The 13,128-nt window shown below is 33.5% G+C and overlaps 1 pseudogene; it reads left to right on the top strand.

Annotated features, from left to right (window-relative positions):
- The first annotated feature begins 587 nt into the window (after positions 1-587).
- LOC100920665 lies at positions 588-6,233 on the top strand (annotated as a pseudogene).
- The last annotated feature ends 6,895 nt before the right edge of the window (positions 6,234-13,128 follow it).

Below are 13,128 nucleotides of genomic sequence, written 5' to 3'. Positions count from 1 at the left end.
TGTCTTAACCGATAAAAGGTAGGTAGTAATATCGATATTTCTGTGTGAGTACCAGGAAACATGGAAAATGAATTTCAAAAATACACATATTTTGAACTCCTACTTTGAAACCTGATAAATATAAATTATTATTATTGGAAATCATGGTTTCCAATTAAATATCTTCCCTTTTAAAAACACACCTATTAGGAACCAAAAATTTTAAGACAAATACTAATAGAAGCATTTGTAGATGAAAAGAGATACAGATGATAAATGTGGAAATATGTATAGAATTGCACATGTTTAACATACATTGGATTACTTGCTTCTAGGAGAGGGGGAAGGGGGAGGAAGGAGGAAAAATTTGTAGCATAAGGTCTTGCAAGGATGAATGTCAAAAATTATCTTTGCATTTATTTTTAAAATATAAAACTATTTTTAAAAAAAGGAAAAAAAAGAAAAGAGATGCAGAGATTATAAAGTTGACTAATCTCAAGCACTTGATAAAGGAGGAAGCTAGTCTGTAGAGAAATAGTCATCTCTTCTAAAGAAAAATACAATATTATATGACTACTGGATTTTATATGGTAAAAAAAAAACGGTCTATGTGGAAGGTATGCTCCTCAAATAGGAGAATTGGAGACTGTTGTGATTTTTTAAAAAATTACTTTGGTATTTTTTGTCTCTTTTACTATGTGGCCAATTTGAATTTTTGAAGTATTGATTTCTTCAGGGAAATTTTGTGCCTCTTTTATAAGCTGTTAATTCTCTTTTTTATAATTTTCTTGCATTGCTCTTACATCTTTCCCTAATGTTTCCTTTTCCATTCTTATTTAATTTTCACTTCTTTTTGCTATTTTAAAAGTTTCTTTCTTTAAGTCTTCCAAGAATTCTATGTCTGGCTCATTTCCAGTCTTCATGCTTCTTTGAGGTTTTGCTTGTAAGTGTATTCAAGTTATTGTTTTGTTTTGAATTTGTATTTTGAGCCACTCTGTTACCATAGGATATCTTAATGCCCAAGTCCCTGATATTTTTGTTGTTTGCTAACTTTTCTATCCTATTTCTTGATTTTGGATTTTAAGTGACATTTGAGATCTGCTCACCCCTGGAAGGGATGATTAGTCTGACCTTTTTTAGCTCAGTCTAGGAAAATGACTTACTGTGACTTTTATTTGTGCCTTTCCTGACCAGAATTTGGGTTGAAATGTGTTTAGGTCGTTTTGGAGGGGATGTATTAGGAAAGTTCTGGACAAAATGCTGCTTTCATTCTGATATCATAAGTAGGAGACACAGAGTAAGAAGGAAAAGAGAATGGGGGTTGAAAATGTCACCAAAATGCAGAAAAGGAAGTTGAGTGAGAAAGACAGACACATTTGGAGATAGAAAAACACAGAAAAAGAGTAACAGAGAGAGGAAAGAAAGTTATAGAAAGAGAAGGAAAGAGCAGAGAAGAGAAAAGAAAGAGAAGACAAAAATAGGTGAACAGAGAAAGAGAGACAGAGACATTGAGTCAAAAACAGAAAGCCTGAATTTAACATATTCTAACTCTAACTTTTCTTTTATCCCTCCCCAAAAGGGGATCTTCAGTGGCACATCTGTGCTTGTAGATTGTATGTGTACTCAGAGGCTTTGAACTTGAAAGCTACAGTTCCTTTCTAGGCAAATGAACCATTGACAAATGCATCATAACTTCAACAACACTACAGCCTCCTACAACATCCCTTTTCTGAGTCAGAGATAATTCTTTGAGAATTCTCATAAGGTCTTTTGCAATACACCATACAAGTGGATTTCTTGATGGTAAGAACAGAGATTGTTGATATGTAAAATCCTTTTTTTCATTATTAGTCTTACAACATTCTTTCCTACATCCTTCTTTTCCTTAATGTATTCTTAACTTTTTCCAATTTTATTATTTATTTTTAGCATTTTTTTCAAATTTTGAGTTCCAAATTTCCTTCCCCCCTTCAAGACCTCCACCCACTCATTGTGAAGACAAGCAAAATGGTATCAATTATACATGAGAAATTATGCAAAATATATGTCCATATTATCTATGTAAAACCAAAAAATAAAGAAAATTATACTTCAGTTTGCACTTAGAGTCTATTAGTTTTCTTTCTGGCAGTGGGTAGTATTTTATCATCATTTAGAATTAATTGTGTTGGATCATTGTATTGATTAAAATACCCAAGTCTTTCATTTCTCATCATCATTACAACATCATTGTACATTGCTGTGCACAATGTTCTCCCAGTTCTTTTCATTTCATTTTGCATTAGTTTATACATCTTTCCATATAAATTAAATTAATAGAAAATATTTTTTGCTATCTACAATCTTTAGGTTATAACCTTTGTCATTATAAGTACAAATGAATATGAATACAAATATAAAAATAGATTTATCTGCAGTGTAGACATTCAATTTGACTAAGACAAAACTCTTTTCTGCGATAGAAAGACCAAGTTATGCAGATAATTTCCAATTCATCAAATGAGATTTGGGAGGGAGATAAAAGCACTAGCACAGTGCCTGGCACAAAGAAGATGCTAATAACAAGTACTTATTTCTGTCCTTCCTTTCTATTCTCCATCCATCCCTTACCAAGACTTTTAAAATTCAAGTTAAACATCTAATCCTTTTAACCAATCTTTCACACATTATACTTTAGTCTTCTTCATAATCTAGATAGACTTTAGTTTGTCAATAACCTCTCCAAAATGTGGTGTGCACAAATGAATACAGGAGTCCAGTTGTCTGACTAGAGCCCAGTAAATATTCCAGAACTCCGATTGTTAAACTGTGTTGCAACTCCATATGGGGTCTCTTAACTGAATGTGAGGGTTGTGAAATTGTGATTTATTATCAGTAAATGTTTTATTTGGATATCTATTTATATATCTATATTCTTGAGGTCACATAAAATTTCTCATGTAAAATGGGATTATGGGCATAAAAATTTAAAAATAATGTCTCTAGACACTCTTCTTCTATTAATATGACTTAAAATTATAGACTTTTGCAGGTAGAACCAAGATGGTGGAGTAAAGCCAGGAAGCTGCTTGAGCCCTTGAAAAACCACATGAAACTAAGCCTCTGAACAGTCTGATGGAATGAAATCACTCTCCAGCTCAAGATAGATTGGAAAAACTTCAAGAATGGTCAGTTTCACTGTGGTGAAACAAGTTTTCAACCAAGCTTAGATAGACTCTGAAAAAGCTGGTGAAAGGGTCTTAATCAGAGCAAATCAGCAACTAAGACCCTCAGTCCTGGCTCAGGAGAGGAGCAGATCAGTGAAGCAGCTTCAAACCCAGCTCACAAGGCAAACTCTGGGAAACCAGACTGATTTCTGAAAAGGGCAGACAAAGCTATCCCTCGCAAACATGAGGCCCTTGTGCTCAAAGTCAATGTTCAGAGCTGCACAGGAAGCTTGGGACAGTGCCCTCTCCCCTCTTTTTCCCAAGAGCAGAGCTCAAACATGAAAGTAAAAAAAAAATAAGAAAATGCCCTAAAAAAAGAACCTTGACCATAGAAAGCTACAATGGTGACAGGAAAGACCAAAACACCAACTCAGATGAGGACAATATGTCCAGAAAGGACATCTCTTAGAGTGATATGAATTATTAAGTGTTAAACCCAAAGAGACTTCTTGAAAGTGCTCATAAAAGACTTTAAAAAGCAAATAAGAGATATAGAAGAGAAAATGAGAAAGGAAATGAGAGGTATTCAAGAGAGAATCAACATCTTGGAAAAGGAAGGGAAAAAAAAATTGAAGAAAACAACTCCTTAAAAATACAATTGGACAAATGCAAAAAAAAATCCACTGAAGAAAAAAACACCTTCAAAGTAGAATTAGCCAAATGGGAAAAAAAAAGATACAAAACATACCTGAAGAAAAACAACGGGTGCAAATGGAAGCTAATAACTCTATGAAACAACAATACATCCAACAAACTTAAAAGAATGAAAAAATGGAAGAAAATGTGTAATACCTCATTGGAAAAAGTCAATCTGTAAAACAGATTCAGAAGAAACAATTTAAAATTATTGGCCTACCTAAAGGTCATGACCAAAAAAAGAGCTTGGATTGTATTTTTCAAGAGATCATTAACTAAAACTGCCTAAATACTCTCAAATTAGGGAAATACTCATTTAAAGTATTGATCACCTTTGGAAAAATATCCCACAAGGAAAACCCCAAAGAACATTGACACAGAACTCTAGAACTATAATTTCAAGAAAAAATGCTGCAAGCTGCCAGACCAGATAATACGAATTAAAATCACATTCTTTCTGAGCTTGAAACTCCATTGTACTTACTGAAATGTTTATTTGTTTTGCACACAAAAGGCCCCATCTCTTCCATTCTAAACTTTCACAAGGTGGTTTTTTTTAATGCAACATTTTATATCAATTTATATTAACTTTCCTTTTGTTACTATGAACATATTGAGATCTACTTGGGGTACCAATTATATCATTTCATGAATTAGCAATCTTTCCCAGTTTTGTCTAGTTTGTAATTATGGGTATTTGTTCTATCTATTTTTCTATCCAGAGTCTTGAGAAACATATTTGATACATTTTTAATAGGACCACTATGTAGTATTCCACTAGGGATCTCCCATCAGGATAACATTGGTTCATCAATGTACATTGACATTGGTCAATAAGTTTTAAATTCACCTGACAATATTTCCATCCAGTTTATATCTCTCCATATTATCCACAAAGATATCATGAGAGACTATGTTAAATAACTTGCTGAAATTCTAGTAGCCTGTGTCAATGGAGTTGCCCTGATTTACTCAAGTGTTCAAAGAAAAAGAAAAGAATAGAAGGAAGGAAGAAAGGAAGGAAGGAAGGAAAGAAAGAAGAAAGAAAATTAATTGAGAACTAGAGTTTAAAAGGCCTCTCACAGATAATAGAAATAAAGAGATAATCATCTATGAAACACATAAACATAAAGGATGGTCATGTTACAGAACCCAAAATTGTCACTATAAGGTACTCTTTGCCTGACCATATAATGACTGGTCAAAATTCCTTGGACATATCATCATCATAGATAATTAGAATTTGACTAAGTAGATCTGCCATCTTGGTTGAGAGGTAACTCCCAACATGTATCTGTCTTCCAACTTACCCCCAAAATGTTCATTTGTCATCATCCTTGAATTCTTGTGCCCTTTCTGGTCCTACTACAACTTTCAAGGTTAGAGGTACCAATATCAGTGACCATATCCTGTTGAGAAGCATCAATCTACTTTGTGTAATGAATACACTATCAGTTTCTTTTTCTTTTTGTTAGCACCAACTAGTAAACATACATATATACAAACATAGTTTTAATAATATGCTACCTGTGGTACTGATTAATCAGTGATGGTGGTTATTCTTTCCTGTCTCTCAAGATAATGGACAAAAAAGCCCCAAAAGGAACCAAAGGAAAAGGAAATCAGAAGGGGAAAGAACAAAAAGGTAGCTACACTTTAAAGAGGATGAAAGTCTCAAAAGCATGGCAATTGGAATCCAGTTCTGGCCCTAGGGATCAGCAAATACGCCACACTGCAACGTATTCCTGGTGAGCTATGTATTAGTAGAAATATGCTGCCCCAAAAACCTGGATAAAAAGAAAAAAAGAGAGAGAGCCGTTGCCTGCTACTATCTAAATGGCAGTTGGTGCTGATAAGAATGGAGGAACCCTTGTGGTAAAGATTCACAAAAAGCCTGGGTATTACCCATTGAGGAGATGCCTAGAAAGCTGCTAAGTCATGACAAAAAGCCCTTCAGCCCACATATGAAGAGACTTCCATCTAGCATCATCTGGGTTATGTTTTTGATCATCTTCAATAGTTGCCATAGGGGAAAGTGAATGGTTTTCTTGAAGCAATTGACTAGTGGCTTACTACTTACTGATGGCTGGACCTCTGACCATCAACCATGTTCGTCTAAGAAGGATCCATCAGAAATTTGTCATTGTTACTTCTACTAGGAATTCTAAAAATTCCAAATCATCTTGTTAATGTCTACTTCATGAAGAAGGGACTCTGAAAACTTTAACACCAAGAAGGATAGATTTTTGATAGAAAAAGAAAAATACGAGATAACAGAGCAGCACATGGCTGATCAGAAAACAGTAGACTCTCAGATCCTGCCCCAAATCAAGAAACTTCCTCATCTCCATAACTACCGGTGTTCTGTATTCTCTCTCCATTGGAGTTTATCTTCACAAACTAGTGTTTTAAATGTTTAGCAGGGAGATCTTCTTTAAATATTTGGAATAACTAACAAAGACAAAAGGAAAAAAATGATGATTGCCAAGGTAAGATATGGTTATGCTGTGACTTGTTCACTTTTCCTCTCTCACCTCTTTAGGATAACATAAGTAGCTAGATGATAGTGGGATAGATGATTTAGATGATATCAGGTTCTTTTAAAAATAAGGAAATGGAAATCTACATAGATTAAATGATTTGCCTCTTACTATACAGTCAATAGTTGACAGAGCCACCTACACATGCTCTATCAATACAAATAGACATTGTCTCCTCTAATACACATTTTCTGTCTCCTTTAATAACACATTAATATCTAATAATAGATAACACTGATATAGTATTTTGTACATATTATGTATCTTTGATCTTTGCAGCACCCTAGTGAAGTAGATGAAGGAATTGTTCCCATCATACAGATAAAAAATTGAAGCTAAAATAGGTTAAATAAATTGCCAACAATCACACAGGTATTTGCCAAGGAATTTAAACTAATCTTCTTGATTCTAAGTGCATCACTCTATGAGTCTGCCACTGAATTGCCTCTCCATCATAGCCCTCATCTTCCTCTGATTAAAGTAAGGGCGTAGCTCAGGTCTGCTGGGTTCTAGAGTATTTATAGGAAGCATACTTACCAGAAATCTACCCAAAGATGATTTCTTGAATGTAAAGTGGATACAGAAAAGGTATGTTTCTCTCCATTACTCTGCCACTATTTTTTTCTTGAGTTGAATTCAAAGGTGTATAATTCAAAAGGGTCAAAAGACCCTTTTCTTTCAAAAGACCTTAAAGATAACTATAGAGTGGAGAAGCTTACCCCACAGCTATCCTTGTCATTTGAAAGAATAACAAATCACACTGAAGGATGATTATCAAAGGCTTCCAAGGATTAAGTCCCAGTCATCTTGTCTAAACTAGGTTAAAATATTCCAGACTACTTTTTCCATCTGCCCAATTCAAACTTAGTTGCAATCACTCTGTCAAGAAAAGGGGGTTGGAGAATCAGGTTTTTTCATGAAATTTAATTTATTTTTAGAATTTCTCCATATTTTTCCAGTGGGACTCTATTGCATTCTCTGAGGCCCACACTTGCAAACCCAGTTTGTTACTGGAATATGTAGGGGTTAGAGAGAAATGAAAGACACATCTCAGGACAGTTAAGATTTGGGAAGGGGACGAATAGAGAAGAGAAATCAATAAATTATAACTGCCTGACAATCTGCCTCTGATGGCTAGTCCCCCTTGCCTTACCCAAGGAACTTTTTTGGATTTTATTTTATGGGGTTTTGCAGTCTTAAATGTTCCATAAATCTACATATGTCTTTCAGAGACTGCTTTTGTGCATTGCTTATACATTTGCCAGCTACTTTCTATGGGAGAAACTCTGCCCCACTGAAGCCACTGACCATGCCTGTCTTCTGAGCTCTGTGTAGATAAATCCATCAGTAGATTATATCAGCTGTTCACTTTCCCAGTGTTTCTATAGTAAAACACAGGGCTACATAAAGTGTGTTGATTAAGGGTCTGGAAATGTTTAATGAAATGTCAATCAAAATTACAGCAAAGGAAGCATTTTTGAAATTTTTAAATCTCAAGCAAACATCAACCACAAGGATGCTAAGGCAAATTTACATGTTCTTAGATCAAATGTGAAATCTGGCATTAATATTAGCAAATTTGGATGTTTTCTAGTTTAGAGGCAAATATATATATTAACCATAAGATAAGGATGTGCTGTGGTAGCTTCTGGGGTATCTTTAGCTAAGCTCTGTACCTCTATTTCCCACTAAAATCTTCACACAATGAAAAAAGACTGCAGAATCAAGCCAACCTTTCAAAGATTCCCATATTTACTAGGGAAAATGTCTTAGAAGAGGACATTTGGTTTAAGTCAATTACCCATTGAACATTTAGTGAAAATATTGATTCTCACAGTTATCTCAGGCTTAATACATGAAAATCTATCATTCTGAAGCTCACTTCTTTTTTTTAATATCCTCTTGCCAATCAATTCTTCTTTTGTATATCTCCCTTACAATGTCAAAATTGCCTTGACTTTTCCATTTCCTTCTTACATACACAAATTAATTACCAAATCCTTATTACTCATGCTTAGTAGGAGCTTATAAATGTTCATTATATTGAATCAAACTATTGAATTGAGCTTCTAATTCAAAATCTCTCAGATTTGTGCTCTTATTATTCTTTCTGCCAACCTAGTAGCTCTCATTAATATCCTCATGAACTATTTCAATGACATCTTAACTAGTCTCCCTTCCTCTAGCATCTAGTACCTCAGATTTATCTTACACTATACCATCATCCTTCTCAGAAGTAACACATACTAATTGCTGATACCACTGGAGATATCTTACTAGTTCCCAATGTACAATGTGATCATATCACTCCATTGATCAAAACTCTTCATGTCTTCCAAATAAATATCTACAAAGTAAAGTCTGAATTCTTTTTTCATGACCTATAATGTGATATCAACTTTCCAGCTTCTTATTATACTACTATGTTTCATATATTCTCTTTCATAACCTATTTAGCTAACCTGGATTATTCCTTATTGCCCAAAAATATCTCAGATTGATCTCCTTTGCTTAGATCACTCCATACTTGGAATGACTTTCCTTTCCTAAGCTCTTTCTACCTGTTGACATGCAACCCATACCTTGAGAATCAGTCCCAGTGTTATATTGAAATATATGAATCTTCCTTTGAATTTTAGTGTTACACTTAATGTAAAACACTCTGCAAACATCAAGATAAATGCAATCATCATCATCATCATCATCTGCTAATTATGCAAAAGACCAAGTAAATTCATTTATCCAAATACATAGAAAGCAGTAGTTTTTGGAGACCTGATTGTTAAACATTTACTAGAACAATATTGCGTATAATCTTTGCCCAAATAGTATCTTGATCTTACATCCTCAATTAATGATATCTACATCAGTCACTATATTAGTCTGAATGTTGCCATAACATGTACCACTTTCCATTTTCATGTCAGTTTCATGCATTGGATATTGTCCACGAATGGTTTCCAAATCGTCTCCAGTTGGTTTCCTCCATTCCTTTGCTTCTATGTAATCGTATTATCCTAGGAAGTCCACTGGAGACATGTTTGCTGTTTATTTTCTTTTAATTACCCTTTGTATCAGAAAGTCCACACTATCCAGAGTAATAGGAGCTTTTGTTCTAGTAACATTCATTGCATGGACAGAATTTAAATCAAAACACTGGTCAGGATCTCGTATTCTTTGAATATTTCATCACTGGAATAAACAGTTTCACTAAGATTTACTGAGACAAAAGTTCTATTTACCATGTTTGAACTGAGTTAACCTTGGATTGTACTTTCTTGGGGATCTATTGTATTTATCACATGCCAAAACTATTAATACCATAGCATATTGCTATAATATAATGCACACATGCTGTCATCATATTGTAGTAATATAAAACCAAGATGTTAGCAAAGACTGATGCACATCCTTTACTATACCCTTATCCTTTCTCTCTCTTGTATTTTAAATGCAATTTTACTTTCCATATAAATCCAAATCCTATTGCTAGTGTTCATTGACTAACAGTATTAGGTATTCTCTTTATGGGATCAAAAACCCAGGTGAAAATTCAGTTCAAAGTCAAGGTTTTGATTTTTTTTTTCAAATCTACTCATGTTTGACATAACACATCACATTTGTTGAATCCAAGTGTAAAATGATCAGGAGTCAATATCAAAATAATCAGTCAACATCAGGAGGAAAAACTTATGATTACATTACATTTTGTCTGAAAAAGATAAGATGATTTTAGTGGATAGTAAGCTCAGTATGAGTCAACAGTGCTATATGGTAGCCAACATATTTAAACTAAACTTCCAGTAATCAGGACACACTGACTTACTTTGTACTCATCAGTTTCTATTTGGAGTATTCTGTTTAGTTTAGAGCACTACATTTTTATGACTAGAAATGGTTTTAATTTCTTCATCTGAAAATTATCTGTTTATATCCTTTGGCTATTTATCAATTGGAGAATGGCTCGATTTCCTATAAATTTGAGTCAATTCCCTATATATTTTAGAAATGATGTCTTTATAAGAACCCTGGAATATAAAAAAAAAGTTTCCTCCCCCAGTGTATTGCCTCCCTTCTAATCGTGCCTACATTGGTTTTGTTTGTACAAAAACTTTTTAACTTAATATAATCAAAATTATTCTTTTTCTATTCAATAATATACTCCAGTTCTTTGATCATAGATTCCTTCCTTCTCCACAGATCTAAAGGTAAACTATCCTTTGCTCTTCTGATTTGTTTGCAATATCATTCTTCATGTAGAAATCATGAACCCATTTTGACCTTATCTTGGTGTAGGGTGTTAGTTGTGTGTCAATGCCTACTTTCTGTCCTACTAATTTCCAATTTTCCCAGTAGTTTTTGTCAAATAGTGAGTTCTTATTCCAAAAGCTGGGGTTTTGGGGTTTGTCAAACACTAGATTACTATAGTCATTGACTATTTTGTCCTATGAATCTAATCTATTCCACTAATCAACAACTCTATTTCTTAGCCAGTACTTAATGGTTTTGATGACCACTGCTTTATAATATAGTTTTAGGTCTGGTACAGCTAGGTCACCTTCCTTTGCATTTTTTTCATTAATTCCCTTGAAATTTTTTATCTTTTGTTCTTCCAGATGAACTTTTTTATTACTTTTTCTAGCTCTGTAATTTCAGAGGGAGTTTGATTGGTATGGCACTGAATAAATAGATTAATTTAGGTAGTATTGTCATTTTTATTGTATTAGCTTGACCTACTGATGAGCACTTGATGTTTTTCCAGTTGATAGATCTGAGTTTATTTATTTGGAAAGTGTTTTGTAATTGTGTTTATATAATTCCTGATTTTTTGTTGGCAGGTAGACTTCCAAATATTTTATATTATCTACAATTATTTTAAATGCAATTTCTCTTTGTATCTCTTGCTGCTGAACTTTGCTCATACTACATAAAAATGCTGATGATTTATGTGGATTTATTTTCTATCCTACAACTTTGTTAAAATAGTGAATTGTTTCTAGTAGTTTTTTAATTGATTCTCTAGGATACTCTAATTGTACCATCATATCATCTGAAAAAAAAGTGATAATTTGGTTTCCTCATTACATACTCTGATTTCTTTAATCTTTTTTTCTTCTCTTATTTCCAAAGCTAATATTTCTAATATAACATTAAATAATAGTGGTGATAGTGGGCAACCTTATTTCACCCTTGATCTTATTGGCAATGGTTCTAGTTTATCTCCATTACATATGATGCTTACTGATGGTTTTAAATAGATACTTCTGATCACTTTAGGGAAAACTCCATTTATTCCTTTACTCTCTAGAGCTGTTTTTTTTAAGAGGAATGGGTATTGGATTTTGTCAAATGTTTTTTCTCCATCTATTGAGATAATCATGTGATTTTTGTTTGTTTTGTTATTGATATAGTCAATTATGCTAATAGTTTTTTCTAATATAGTACCATCCCTGCACTTCTGTTAGAAATCCTGCTTGATCATGGTACATTATCCTGGGGATAACTTGAGGAGCACTACATTTTTAGAAGGATGCTGAAAAACTAGAGAAAATTCAGAAGAAGTAAACTTGAATCTTTGTCAGAGTTCTCAACTTTTTTATATCATGGAAAACTCTGGCAATATGGCAAAAGCTGTGGACCCCTTCTCAGGCCAATGTTCAAAAATGCATAAAATACAATACATGGTATTAAAAATGAAATCGATTATGCTGTAAAACCATTATCAAAATATATTTTAAAGGTCATGGACTCCAAATTAGGAATTCAAGACTTTTGCTATATGAGGTTCAGTTGAAGAAATTGAGAATCTTTAGGCAGAAGAAAAAATGTGATTGTGTAGGACAGCTCTTTTCAGAAACTTGAGAGATACCATATGACAGACTTGTTTTCCATATCTGGAGGCTATGAATGGATAGTCTCAAAAAGTGGAATTTAGAAAGAAAGACCTTGTATATTAGGCAAAAATCCAGAAAATTAAAGCTATGCCAGAGCAAAATTAGCTGAAGCAACAGATAATGAAGAAAATAATATCTTTGAAATAAAATCAGCCAAAAGGGAAGAAAAGGCACAAAATCCCCCAAAATGGAAGGTAATGAAGCTATGACATCAAGAAATAGCAAAATCAAAAGAATGGAAAAATAGAAGGCAATATGAAATATCTTATTAGAAAAACAAATGACTTGACAACATGTTCAAGGAGATAATTTTAAAATTACTAGACTACCTGAAAGCCATAATAAAAAAGATCCTAGATATTGTCTTTCAAGAAATTACCAAAGAAAACTGACCTGATATTCTTTTTTAAAATTTTTTAATAGCTTTTTTATTTACAAGTTATATGCATGGGTAATTTTACAGCATTGACAATTGCCAAACCTTTCGTTCCAATTTTTCCCCTCCTTCCCCCCACCCCCTCCCCTAGATGGCAGGATGACAAATACATGTTAAATATGTTAAAGTATAAATTAAATACAAAATAAGTATACATGTCCAAACCGTTACTTTGCTGTACAAAAAGAATTGGACTCTGAAATGTTATACAATTAGCCTGTGAAGGAAATCAAAAATGCAGGTGGGCAAAAATAGAGGGATTGGGAATTTTATGTAATGGTTCTTAGTCATCTCCCAGAGTTCTTTCGCTGGATGTAGCTGGTTCAGTTCATTACTGCTCCATTGGAACTGATTTGGTGCATCTCATTGCTGAAGATGGCCAGGTCCATCAGAATTGATCATCATATAGTATTGTTGTTGAAGTATGTAATGATCTC

Source organism: Sarcophilus harrisii, chromosome 2, assembly GCF_902635505.1.
Source record: "Sarcophilus harrisii chromosome 2, mSarHar1.11, whole genome shotgun sequence".
Taxonomy (NCBI): Eukaryota; Metazoa; Chordata; class Mammalia; order Dasyuromorphia; family Dasyuridae; genus Sarcophilus; species Sarcophilus harrisii.
This window is presented reverse-complemented; position numbering and strand designations above follow the sequence as displayed.